General features: G+C 43.4%; 1 protein-coding gene across 1 annotated transcript in view; it reads right to left on the bottom strand.

The window, feature by feature from the left end:
• LOC115185008 (protein phosphatase 1 regulatory subunit 29) overlaps positions 1–12,543 on the bottom strand; it is a 98,121-nt gene extending 85,578 nt beyond the window's left edge. The window contains exons 1-2 of the mRNA XM_029745609.1: positions 12,521–12,543; positions 5,765–6,103 (exon numbers count right to left, since the gene is read on the bottom strand). The gene's annotated coding sequence lies outside the window, so the exon portion shown is untranslated. The remainder of the gene's footprint in view (positions 1–5,764; positions 6,104–12,520) is intronic.
• Positions 12,544–13,641: the final 1,098 nt, after the last annotated feature.

Below are 13,641 nucleotides of genomic sequence, written 5' to 3' on the forward strand. Positions count from 1 at the left end.
ACTACTACCCAATCTACAGATCATCTGGTCTTTACTCAGCACTATAACTCTACTACGACCCAATCTACAGATCATCTTGTCTTTACTCAGCACTATAACTCTACTACTACCCAATCTACAGATCATCTGGTCTTTACTCAGCACTATAACTCTACTACTACCCAATCTACAAATCATCTGGTCTTTACTCAGCACTATAACTCTACTACGACCCAATCTACAAATCATCTGGTCTTTACTCAGCACTATAACTGTACTACGACCCAATCTACAGATCATCTGGTCTTTACTCAGCACTATAACTCTACTACTACCCAATCTACAAATCATCTGGTCTTTACTCAGCACTATAACTCTACTACTACCCAATCTACAAATCATCTGGTCTTTACTCAGCACTATAACTGTACTACGACCCAATCTACAAATCATCTGGTCTTTACTCAGCACTATAACTGTACTACGACCCAATCTACAAATCATCTGGTCTTTACTCAGCACTATAACTCTACTACTACCCAATCTACAAATCATCTGGTCTTTACTCAGCACTATAACTCTACTACGACCCAATCTACAAATCATCTGGTCTTTACTCAGCACTATAACTCTACTACGACCCAATCTACAGATCATCTGGTCTTTACTCAGCACTATAACTCTACTACTACCCAATCTACAAATCATCTGGTCTTTACTCAGCACTATAACTCTACTACGACCCAATCTACAAATCATCTGGTCTTTACTCAGCACTATAACTGTACTACTACCCAATCTACAAATCATCTGGTCTTTACTCAGCACTATAACTCTACTACTACCCAATCTACAAATCATCTGGTCTTTACTCAGCACTATAACTCTACTACTACCCAATCTACAGATCATCTGGTCTTTACTCAGCACTATAACTGTACTACTACCCAATCTACAGATCATCTGGTCTTTACTCAGCACTATAACTCTACTACTACCCAATCTACAAATCATCTGGTCTTTACTCAGCACTATAACTCTACTACGACCCAATCTACAAATCATCTGGTCTTTACTCAGCACTATAACTCTACTACTACCCAATCTACAGATCATCTGGTCTTTACTCAGCACTATAACTCTACTACGACCCAATCTACAAATCATCTGGTCTTTACTCAGCACTATAACTGTACTACTACCCAATCTACAAATCATCTGGTCTTTACTCAGCACTATAACTCTACTACGACCCAATCTACAAATCATCTGGTCTTTACTCAGCACTATAACTCTACTACGACCCAATCTACAGATCATCTGGTCTTTACTCAGCACTATAACTCTACTACTACCCAATCTACAAATCATCTGGTCTTTACTCAGCACTATAACTCTACTACGACCCAATCTACAAATCATCTGGTCTTTACTCAGCACTATAACTGTACTACTACCCAATCTACAAATCATCTGGTCTTTACTCAGCACTATAACTCTACTACTACCCAATCTACAAATCATCTGGTCTTTACTCAGCACTATAACTCTACTACTACCCAATCTACAGATCATCTGGTCTTTACTCAGCACTATAACTGTACTACTACCCAATCTACAGATCATCTGGTCTTTACTCAGCACTATAACTCTACTACTACCCAATCTACAAATCATCTGGTCTTTACTCAGCACTATAACTCTACTACGACCCAATCTACAAATCATCTGGTCTTTACTCAGCACTATAACTGTACTACGACCCAATCTACAGATCATCTGGTCTTTACTCAGCACTATAACTCTACTACTACCCAATCTACAAATCATCTGGTCTTTACTCAGCACTATAACTCTACTACGACCCAATCTACAAATCATCTGGTCTTTACTCAGCACTATAACTCTACTACTACCCAATCTACAAATCATCTGGTCTTTACTCAGCACTATAACTCTACTACTACCCAATCTACAGATCATCTGGTCTTTACTCAGCACTATAACTCTACTACTACCCAATCTACAGATCATCTGGTCTTTACTCTGCACTATAACTCTACTACTACCCAATCTACAGATCATCTGGTCTTTACTCAGCACTATAACTCTACTACTACCCAATCTACAGATCATCTGGTCTTTACTCAGCACTATAACTCTACTACTACCCAATCTACAAATCATCTGGTCTTTACTCAGCACTATAACTCTACTACTACCCAATCTACAAATCATCTGGTCTTTACTCAGCACTATAACTCTACTACTACCCAATCTACAGATCATCTGGTCTTTACTCAGCACTATAACTGTACTACTACCCAATCTACAGATCATCTGGTCTTTACTCAGCACTATAACTCTACTACTACCCAATCTACAAATCATCTGGTCTTTACTCAGCACTATATCTCTACTACGACCCAATCTACAAATCATCTGGTCTTTACTCAGCACTATAACTGTACTACGACCCAATCTACAGATCATCTGGTCTTTACTCAGCACTATAACTCTACTACTACCCAATCTACAAATCATCTGGTCTTTACTCAGCACTATAACTCTACTACTACCCAATCTACAAATCATCTGGTCTTTACTCAGCACTATAACTCTACTACTACCCAATCTACAAATCATCTGGTCTTTACTCAGCACTATATCTCTACTACGACCCAATCTACAAATCATCTGGTCTTTACTCAGCACTATAACTCTACTACTACCCAATCTACAAATCATCTGGTCTTTACTCAGCACTATAACTCTACTACTACCCAATCTACAAATCATCTGGTCTTTACTCAGCACTATAACTGTACTACTACCCAATCTACAAATCATCTGGTCTTTACTCAGCACTATAACTCTACTACTACCCAATCTACAGATCATCTGGTCTTTACTCAGCACTATAACTCTACTACTACCCAATCTACAAATCATCTGGTCTTTACTCAGCACTATAACTGTACTACTACCCAATCTACAAATCATCTGGTCTTTACTCAGCACTATAACTCTACTACTACCCAATCTACAAATCATCTGGTCTTTACTCAGCACTATAACTGTACTACGACCCAATCTACAAATCATCTGGTCTTTACTCAGCACTATAACTCTACTACTACCCAATCTACAAATCATCTGGTCTTTACTCAGCACTATAACTGTACTACTACCCAATCTACAGATCATCTGGTCTTTACTCAGCACTATAACTCTACTACTACCCAATCTACAAATCATCTGGTCTTTACTCAGCACTATAACTGTACTACGACCCAATCTACAAATCATCTGGTCTTTACTCAGCACTATAACTCTACTACTACCCAATCTACAGATCATCTGGTCTTTACTCAGCACTATAACTCTACTACTACCCAATCTACAAATCATCTGGTCTTTACTCAGCACTATAACTCTACTACTACCCAATCTACAAATCAACTGATCAAATGGATTAGACGTAATCGTTTCATTGGAAGGGAAACTAAAATCGGCTATAGGCCTACGTTTTTTTCTAGGACTTCGATTCCAGGCTGTATCACAACTGGCCGTGATTGTGAGTCCCATAGGGCGGCACACAATTGGCCCAGCATTCTCTGGGTTTGGAGGGGGTAGGCCATCTTTGTAAATAAGAATTACTTCTTAACTGACTTGCCTAGTTAAATAAAGGTTAAATAACAAAAAAATATGCAAAATGGGACTCTAGCGGGTGCTAGTGTTAACAGATGATGTCTTGTGATCCCCAGTAGCAGGGAGCACCAGAACCACAAGGTCCTTGTCATGCCTCCTATTGAACCCCAGAGACTGAAGCAGAAACAACCCAGGAAACCACAGAATATAATAGCTGTCTTCTATACTACTGTCAGCCCATAATGACAGCACTGCCATTGGAATAGGTATTAGAGGAGAAGAGAGATGGGATAATACAGGGCTGTAGAGGAATAAAGACTGCTACTCATCCCCTCTCTCTATGCCCCGACTGTCAAACACAGCAGGATACTGCAGTTAACAACGAAAGATCCAGGGATATATGCCCAACTATGTGTGTGTGTGTGTGCGTGGATAAAGAGAGAGATTGCGTGGCCTTGAGTACAACAGCACTAAATGAAACTGAGTGTCACGCTGCTCACATACTTCCCTCTAGCCTCACCAACTAAACATGAATCAGACCAATCTGACTTCCCTCTAGCCCCACCAACTAAACATTCATCTGACCAATCTGACTTCCCTCTAGCCCCACCAACTAAACATTCATCTGACCAATCTGACTTCCCTCTAGCCCCACCAACTAAACATTAATCTGACTTCCCTCTAGCCTCACCAACTAAACATTAATCTGACCAATCTGACTTCCCTCTAGCCCCACCAACTAAACATTAATCTGACTTCCCTCTAGCCCCACCAACTAAACATGAATCAGACCAATCTGACTTCCCTCTAGCCCCCTAAACATCAGACTTCCCTCTAGCCTCACCAACTAAACATGAATCAGACCAATCTGACTTCCCTCTAGCCCCCTAAACATCAGACTTCCCTCTAGCCTCACCAACTAAAAATGAATCAGACCAATCTGACTTCCCTCTAGCCCCCTAAACATCAGACTTCCCTCTAGCCTCACCAACTAAAAATGAATCAGACCAATCTGACTTCCCTCTAGCCCCACCAACTAAACATTCATCAGACCAATCTGACTTCCCTCTAGCCCCACCAACTAAACATTAATCTGACTTCCCTCTAGCCTCACCAACTAAAAATGAATCAGACCAATCTGATTTCCCTCTAGCCTCTAAACATCAATCTGACTTCCCTCTAGCCCCACCAACTAAACATCAATCTGACTTCCCTCTAGGCCCACCAACTAAACATTAATCTGACTTCCCTCTAGCCCCACCAACTAAACATTAATCTGACTTCCCTCTAGCCCCACCAACTAAACATTAATCTGACTTCCCTCTAGCCTCACCAACTAAAAATGAATCAGACCAATCTGATTTCCCTCTAGCCCCACCAACTAAACATGCATTTTACCAATCTCAGACTAGGAAGGTGGAACAGTGTGGGTTGGCCTTTCTCTCTAAAGTGAAATGGAAGGCGCTGGGAAGTGGGCAAACCACACACACACACACACACACACACACACACACACACACACACACACACACACACACACACACACACACACACACACACACACACACAATTCCTCAAAAAGGGAGCTAAATGTTTGAGTCTAGAGCCAGCAGTGTGGCAGTGATAAAAAGAGAGCTGGACTCAATAAAGTGACGTCATTGAAGTTGGCACTGTAACGTGACCTGCCTTGGCCCAGATCCTTAGGCCACCTTAGGTCAATCAGAAACTCCCTTAACGCCTGGTTAAGGACATGGCAGCTAATGTGAAGCCCAGACAAAGAAAACTTGACCCCTTGACCCCACGGCAATCCGTACCCCTAACCCTAATTACCCCCTAGGGTAATGTAAGAGCAACTATTTCCCACTGGTTTACAAATACCTGGGTCCTATACATTAGGCACCAAGTGGCAAGAAAACAGACAAACAGGGAGGGACTATCTGAAGTTGTCCAATAAGAAACGCTCGTCTTTGTTTTTTTACGGTGTGCCCTAATGAATAGGGCCCTGACAAACCCTGACAGAAGAGAACATCCAACGATGCTTAACAAACACTGCACAGCTGTTCCTGAGCCGGAGCTTCCTTTAGAACATAATGTTATAAATAGGAACAAGACAGTTTGCTCAGTTTGCCTTTACCTGATCTGCCTGTCTGTCTCTTGGTCTGCTATCTGTCTGCCTTCTTAATCCAGAAGCATCACGTCTTCTCTTCACTGATGATTTACTCTCCTTCTGGGCATGATCTTCTTTCTTCCTCCTCTTCCTCCCGTGCCACAGTGGTTTTGGTGGAGAGGTGGTTTTGGTAAGTGAGGTAGCGGAACAGGGAGAGGTCCTCTAACGGTCTGTGGTTGAGTTTCGGTAAAGTGGAGTGGTCCTACAGCCGTCACTGGTTGTTTGTGGTTGTGGTCCAGACTACTGGGGTTCAATACTGCTGTAGAGACTCACAGCATAGAACCCACTGGGATGTATGACCACGAGCTGCAAAAAGACAAATGGAGAGGGACAGATCAGACTAGCTATTAAAACAGTGTTGTGATTGGCGAAACAGCATTCACATGCATGCAGCATGGACTCTGGATAAGTCAAAGAGGGATGGAGGTGGAGAGGTGAGGAGAGGAGAGAGGGAATGATAGTGGAAAGAGATAGCGAGGTGGAAAGAAGAGGAGAGAGCGGTGGATGAGAGAGAAGAGGAGAGGAAAGAGAGAGTGGTGGATGGGAGAGAAAAGGAGAGGAGAGAGAGAGTGGTAGATTGGAGAGAAGAGGAGAGGAGAGAGAGCGGTGGATGGGAGAGAAAAGGAGAGGAGAGAGAGAGTGGTAGATTGGAGAGAAGAGGAGAGGAGAGAGAGCGGTGGATGGGAGAGAAAAGGAAAGGAGAGCGAGAGAGGTAGATGGGAGAGAAGAGGAGAGAGAGAGAGAGAAATGTGGAAGGGAGAGAAGAGGACAGGAGAGGAGAGGAAAGAGAGCGGTGGATGGGAGAGAAGAGGAGAGGAGAGAGAGAGAAATGTGGATGGGAGAGAAGAAGGGAGATAGCAGTGGAAGGGAGAGAAGAGGACAGGAGAGGAGAGGAAAGAGAGCGGTGGATGGGAGAGAAAAGGAGAGGAGAGAGAGAGAGCGGTGGATGGGAGGTGCCAGGGGAGATCTCCTCTAGCTTGCTGCTAGATGCCGTAATCTGACAGAAATAAAAACCCTAGACATGTGGGAGCAGAAAGAGAAAGAGAAAGAGAGAGGGAGAGGGAGAGGGAGCGAGAGAGAGAGCAAGAGAGAGGGAGAGGAAGGGAAAAGAGGGAAGGATGGAGTTGGAAAGAGAGGGCAAGAGAAGGAGGGAGGGTGTTATGGTTTTCCGTCAGCTGGGGTTCTCTGATGAACAGAGGGAAGAGATGGGGAAGAGGGAGCAATACAGAGAAACGCAATAAGGACTGGGGAGAGGAGAGGGATGTGTTCAAAAGAAATGGTTGGCAGGCGGGAATTGAGAAAGTGAGGGAAGAAAGTGGGAGCAGGGAAGGACAAAGATATAGAATCAGAGAAGGAAAATAGGAAAATAAAGCAGGGAATGTGTAGGAGGATTTGGTTCATTATTGTACCGTTGTCCGTAGCAACAGCCCATTCCCTGTCTCCGCCTTTCTTTCTCTACCTCTATCTCTCTTCCTTCTTTATTCTGTCCTTCACCGACTTCATCCTCCCTCCAATGTATGCTCCCTTTCTTCTTTTCGTTCAACCTCTCTCTGCCACCATTCTCTCCCTCTTTCAAAATAAAATAAAATCAAAGTTTATTGTCTAGGTACACAGGTTTGCAGATGTTATCGCAGGTGCAGCGAAATACTTGTGTTTTTAGCTCCAACAGTGCAATAACAATACCAGTGCCTAGCAAAACAAAACAATATGCACATAATACAAAGAGTAAAAAGAAAGACATTAAGAAATATCAGAACAAGCAATGCCAGAGTCCATATATATATATATATATATACTGCTCAAAAAAATTAAGGGAACACTTAAACAACATATACTAGATCTGAATGAAAGAAATAATCTTATTAAATACTTTTTTCTTTACATAGTTGAATGTGCTGACAACAAAATCACACAAAAATAATAAATGGAAATCCAATTTATCAACCCATGGAGGTCTGGATTTGGAGTCACACGCAAAATTAAAGTGGAAAACCACACTACAGGCGGATCAAACTTTGATGTAATGTCCTTAAAACAAGTCAAAATGAGGCTCAGTAGTGTGTGTGGCCTCCACGTGCCTGTATGACCTCCCTACAACGCCTGGGCATGCTCCTGATGAGGTGGCGGATGGTCTCCTGAGGGATCTCCTCCCAGACCTGGACTAAAGCATCCGCCAACTCCTGGACAGTCTGTGGTGCAACGTGGCGTTGGTGGATGGAGCGAGACATGATGTCCCAGATGTGCTCAATTGGATTCAGGTCTGGGGAACGGGCGGGCCAGTCCATAGCATCAATGCCTTCCTCTTGCAGGAACTGCTGACACACTCCAGCCACATGAGGTCTAGCATTGTCTTGCATTAGGAGGAACCCAGGGCCAACCGCACCAGCATATGGTCTCACAAGGGGTCTGAGGATCTCATCTCGGTACCTAATGGCAGTCAGGCTACCTCTGGCGAGCACATGGAGGGCTGTGCGGCCCCGCAAAGAAATGCCACCCCACACCATGACTGACCCACCACCAAACCGGTCATGCTGGAGGATGTTGCAGGCAGCAGAACGTTCTCCACGGCGTCTCCAGACTCTGTCACGTCTGTCACGTGCTCAGTGTGAACCTGCTTTCATCTGTGAAGAGCACAGGGCGCCAGTGGCGAATTTAACAATCTTGGTGTTCTCTGGCAAATGCCAAACGTCCTGCACGGTGTTGGGCTGTAAGCACAACCCCCACCTGTGGACGTCGGGCCCTCATACCACCCTTATGGAGTCTGTTTCTGACCGTTTGAGCAGACACATGCACATTTGTGGCCTGCTGGAGGTCATTTTGCAGGGCTCTGGCAGTGCTTCTCCTTCTCCTCTTTGCACAAAGGCGGAGGTAGCGGTCCTGCTGCTGGGTTGTTGCCCTCCTACGGCCTCCTCCACGTCTCCTGATGTACTGGCCTGTCTCCTGGTAGCGCCGCCATGCTCTGGACACTACGCTGACAGACACAGCAAACCTTCTTGCCACAGCTCGCAATGATGTGCCATCCTGGATGAGCTGCACTACCTGAGCCACTTGTGTGGGTTGTAGACTCCGTCTCATGCTACCACTAGAGTGAAAGCACCGCCAGCATTCAAAAGTGACCAAAACATCAGCCAGGAAGCATAGGAACTGAGAAGTGGTCTGTGGTCCCCACCTGCAGAACCACTCCTTTATTGGGGGTGTCTTGCTAATTGCCTATAATTTCCACCTGTTGTCTATTCCATTTGCACAACAGCATGTGAAATTTATTGTCAATCAGTGTTGTTTCCTAAGTGGACAGTTTGATTTCACAGAAGTGTGATTGACTTGGAGTTACATTGTGTTGTTTAAGTGTTCCCTTTATTTTTTTGAGCAGTGAGTATATATATATATATATATATAAACTATAGTTTTGGTTAGGACATCGACTTTGTGTATGACACAAGTCATTTTTCCAACAATTGTTTACAGACAGATTATTTCACTTATAATTCACTGCATCACAATTCCAGTGGGTCAGAAGTTCACATACACTAAGTTGACTGTGCCTTTAAACAGCTTGGAAAATTCCAGAAAATGATGTCATGGCTTTAGAAGCTTCTGATAGGCTAATTGACATAATTTGAGTCAATTGGAGGTGTACCTGTGGATGTATTTCAAGGACTACCTTCAAACTCACTGCCTCTTTGCTTGACATCATAGGAAAATCAAAAGAAATCAGCCAAGACCTCAGAAAAAAATTGTAGACCTCCACAAGTCTGCTTCATCCTTGGGAGCAATTTCCAAATGCCTGAAGGTACCACATTCATCTGTACAACCAATAGTACGCAAGTATAAAAACCATGGGACCACACAGCCATCATACCGCTCAGGAAGGATACGCGTTCTGTCTCCTAGAGATGAACATACTTTGGTGCGAAAAGTGCAAATCAATCCCAGAACAACAGCAAAGGACCTTGTGAAGATGCTGTAGGAAACAGGTACAAAAGTATCTATATCCACAGTAAAACGAGTCCTATATCGACATAACCTGAAAGGCCGTTCAGCAAGGAAGAAGCCACTGCTCCAAAACCACCATTAAAAAGCGTAGAGTACGGTTTGCAACTACACATGGGGACAAAGATCGTACTTTTTGGAGAAATTTCCTCTGGTCTGATGAAACAAAAATATAACTGTTTGGCCATAATGATCATAGTTATGTTTGGAGGAAAAAGGGGGAAGCTTGCAAGCCTAAGAACACCATCCCAACCATGAAGCATGGGGGTGGCAGCATCATGTTGTGGGGGTGCTTTGCTGCACGAGGGACTGATGCACTTCACAAAATAGATGGCATCATGAGGTAGGAAAATGAGGTGGATATATTGAAGCAACATCTCAAGAGATCAGTCAGGAAGTTAAAGCTTGGTCGCAAATGGGTCTTCCAAATGGACAATGACCTCAAGCATACTTCCAAAGTTGTGGCAAAATGGCTTAAGGACAACAAAGTCAAGGTACTGGAGTGTCCATCACTAAGCCCTGGCCTCAATCCCATAGAAAATTTGTGGGCAAAACTGAAAAAGCATGTGCGAGCAAGGAGGCCTACAAACCTGACTCAGTTACACCGGCTCTGTCAGGAGGAATGGTCCCGTGTGGCTCAGTTGGTAGAGCATAGTGTTTGCAACGCCAGGGTTGTGAGTTCGATTCCCACGGGGGACCAGTGCAAAAAAAAAATGTATGAAATGTATTCACTACTGTAAGTCGCTCTGGATAAGCGCATCTGCTAAATATTTTTTTTTTTTAAATGAGCCAAAATTCACCCAATTTATTGTGTGAAGCTTGTGGAAGGCTACCTGAAACGTTTGATTGAGTTAAACAATTTAATGGCAATGCTACCAAATACTAATTGAGTGTATGTAAACTAGAGGTCGACCGATTATGATTTTTCAACGCTGATACCGATACCGATCATTGGAGGACCAAAAAAGGCCGCTGCCGATTAATCGGCCGATTTTTAGATTTTTTTTGTAATAATGATAATTACAACAATACTGAATGAACACTTATTTTAACTTAATATAATACATCAATAAAATCAATTTAGCCTCAAATAAATAATGAAACATGTTCAATTTGGTTTAAATAATGCAAAAACAAAGTGTTGGAGAAGAAAGTAAAAGTGCAATATGTGCCATGTAAGAAAGCTAACGTTTAAGTGCCTTGCTCAGAACATGGTAACATTTGAAAGCTGGTGGTTCCTTTTAACATGAGTCTTCAATATTCCCAGGAAAGAAGTTGTATGTTGTAGTTATTATAGGAATTATAGGACTATTTCTCTCTATACGATTTGTATTTCATATACCTTTGACTATTGGATGTTCTTATAGGCACTTTAGTATTGCCAGTGTAACAGTATAGCTTCCGTCCCTCTCCTCGCTCCTACCTGGGCTCGAACCAGGAACACATCGACAACAGCCACCCTCAAAGCAGCGTTACCCATGTAGAGCAAGGGGAACAACTACTCCAAGTCTCAGAGCGAGTGACGTTTGAAACGCTATTAGCGTGCACCCGCTAACTAGCTAGCCATTTCACATCGGTTACACCAGCCTAATCTTGGGAGTTGACAGGCTTGAAGTCATAAACAGCGCAATGCATTGCGAAGAGCTGCTGGCAAAACGCACGAAAGTGCTGTTTGAATGAATGCTTACGAGCCTGCTGGTGCCTACCACTACTCAGTCAGACTGCTCTATCAAATCATAGACTTAATTATAATATAATAAACACACAGAAATACGAGCCTTAGGTCATTAATATGGTCGAATCCGGAAACTATCATCTCGAAAACAAAACGTTTTTTCTTTCAGTGAAATACGGAACCATTCCGTATTTTATCTAACGGGTGGCATCCCTAAGTCTAAAACTTCCTGTTACATTGCATAACCTTCAATGGTATGTCATAATTACTTAAATTCTGGCAAATTAGTTCACAACGAACCATCCACCGCTCTTTTTCGCAAATGCGCTTGCTAAATCATCACCCGTTTGTCGATGTAGGCTGTGATTAGATGAGAAATTAACAGGCACCTGTAAAAGGAATTTTATATCTTTGATGATAATAATCAATAATCAATTCGCCTTGACTAATGCCCAAGGTTTGTAAGACAATGGGTTAAAATAATTAGGCAAGGACTCAGCTTTCTGCAAAAGGTATCTGTAGCTTTATTCAGAGAACGTTCTGAGGTCAGGATAACAAAACAGTCATTATATAGTTCTTGCTTTCTTACGCACATGCATTTACACACAAACTGTTGGTGACCTGTCTCCCCCACAAACTTCTCACCCTCTTTATCACTCTCCCGAGCTCGCCTGTTTCTTTCCCTCAAGATAAGAAATGCTTTGAAGCTTGCACTCCCAGGACCATGTGTCTCCTGGTGTCCCTCTAATTGCATATACACATTCCTTTCCCTATCACATGGTTCCTGAACTTTCCAGAACTAATCAAACTTATCTATCCCTACATTGATTATTACGTTGATTATTCGTTAACCATTCTGTATGACTAATACTTCATCATGGTTTATTGATTCATTTACCTTTAATAGATAATTCTCTTATCAGCACCGCATCAATTATATGCAACGCAAGACACGTTAGATAAACTAGTAATATCATCAACCATGTGTAGTTAACTAGTGATTATGTTAAGATTGATAGTTTTTTATAAGATAAGTTTAATGCTAGCTAGCAACTTACCTTGGCTTCTTGCTGCCCTTGCGTAACAGGTAGTCAGCCTGCCATGCAGGCTCCTCGTGGAGTGCAAGGTAAGACAGGTGGTTAGAGCATTGGACTAGTAACCGGAAGGTTGCAAAAACGAATCCCCGAATCCCCCCTGAACAAGGCAGTTAACCCCCATTCCTAGGCCGTCATTGAAAATAAGAATGTGTTCTTAATCAGACTTGCCTAGTTAAATAAAGGTGTCAAAAATAAATAAATAAATAAATAAATATTAAAAATCGGCAAATCGGTGGCCAAGAATACCGATTACCGATTGTTATGAAAACTTGAAATCGGCCCTAATTAATCGGCCATTCCGATTAATCGGTCGACCTCTAATCTGAACAGACTCAGTCTGCCACAAACCAAGATCACTCTGCTCACTCTTCACTACAGCACTGCCTCCCTTTCTCTTCCTTATGGTCTATGTCTCCTTCCGTCCCTGCCTCCTTTCTGTCTCTCTCTCTCTCTCCCACTCTCACTCCCTCTCTCTCCCTCTCTCACTCCCTCTCTCGCTCTCTCTTTCCCTTCTGCTCCCTCCCTCCCTCTCATCCCCTTCTTTCTCTCTTTCTCTCTCCCTCCCTCCCTCCCTCTCTCTCTCACCCCCTCCCTCCATCCCTCCCTCTCTCCCTCCGCTTCTGCCTCAATGACACACCTTCAGAGAGGAGAGATGTGAGTCAAAGGAAGGTCAGACTGACTTCATGGTGAGCTGACCATGACATCTCATTTACTGCAATAATACTCTTCAGATAAAGCTTCTGCTATCCCCCTGAGTGGTCAGAGCAAAAGGGAGGAGAGGGGATCAAAGTCCTGCAAACACACTTGTGCATACACACACATTTCCAGACATACGTATGGATACATACAGCGTACACACACTGTCCAGAGAGGCATCGAGAACTGTGACCTCCGCTGTCTCCACAGGGGAGAATGGAGAGTTGAAAGGAGGGAAGGGAAGGGAAGGGGAAGGGAAGGGAAGGAAGGGAAGAGGGAGGAGAGGGAAGGAGGGGGAGGGGAAGGGGAGGGGAAGGGAAGGGGAGGAGGAAGGGGGAACAGGGGATGGGATGTGAGGGGAAGGGGGAGAGTGGAGGGAGGGGAAG

Source organism: Salmo trutta, unplaced genomic scaffold, assembly GCF_901001165.1.
Source record: "Salmo trutta unplaced genomic scaffold, fSalTru1.1, whole genome shotgun sequence".
NCBI classification, from domain to species: Eukaryota; Metazoa; Chordata; class Actinopteri; order Salmoniformes; family Salmonidae; genus Salmo; species Salmo trutta.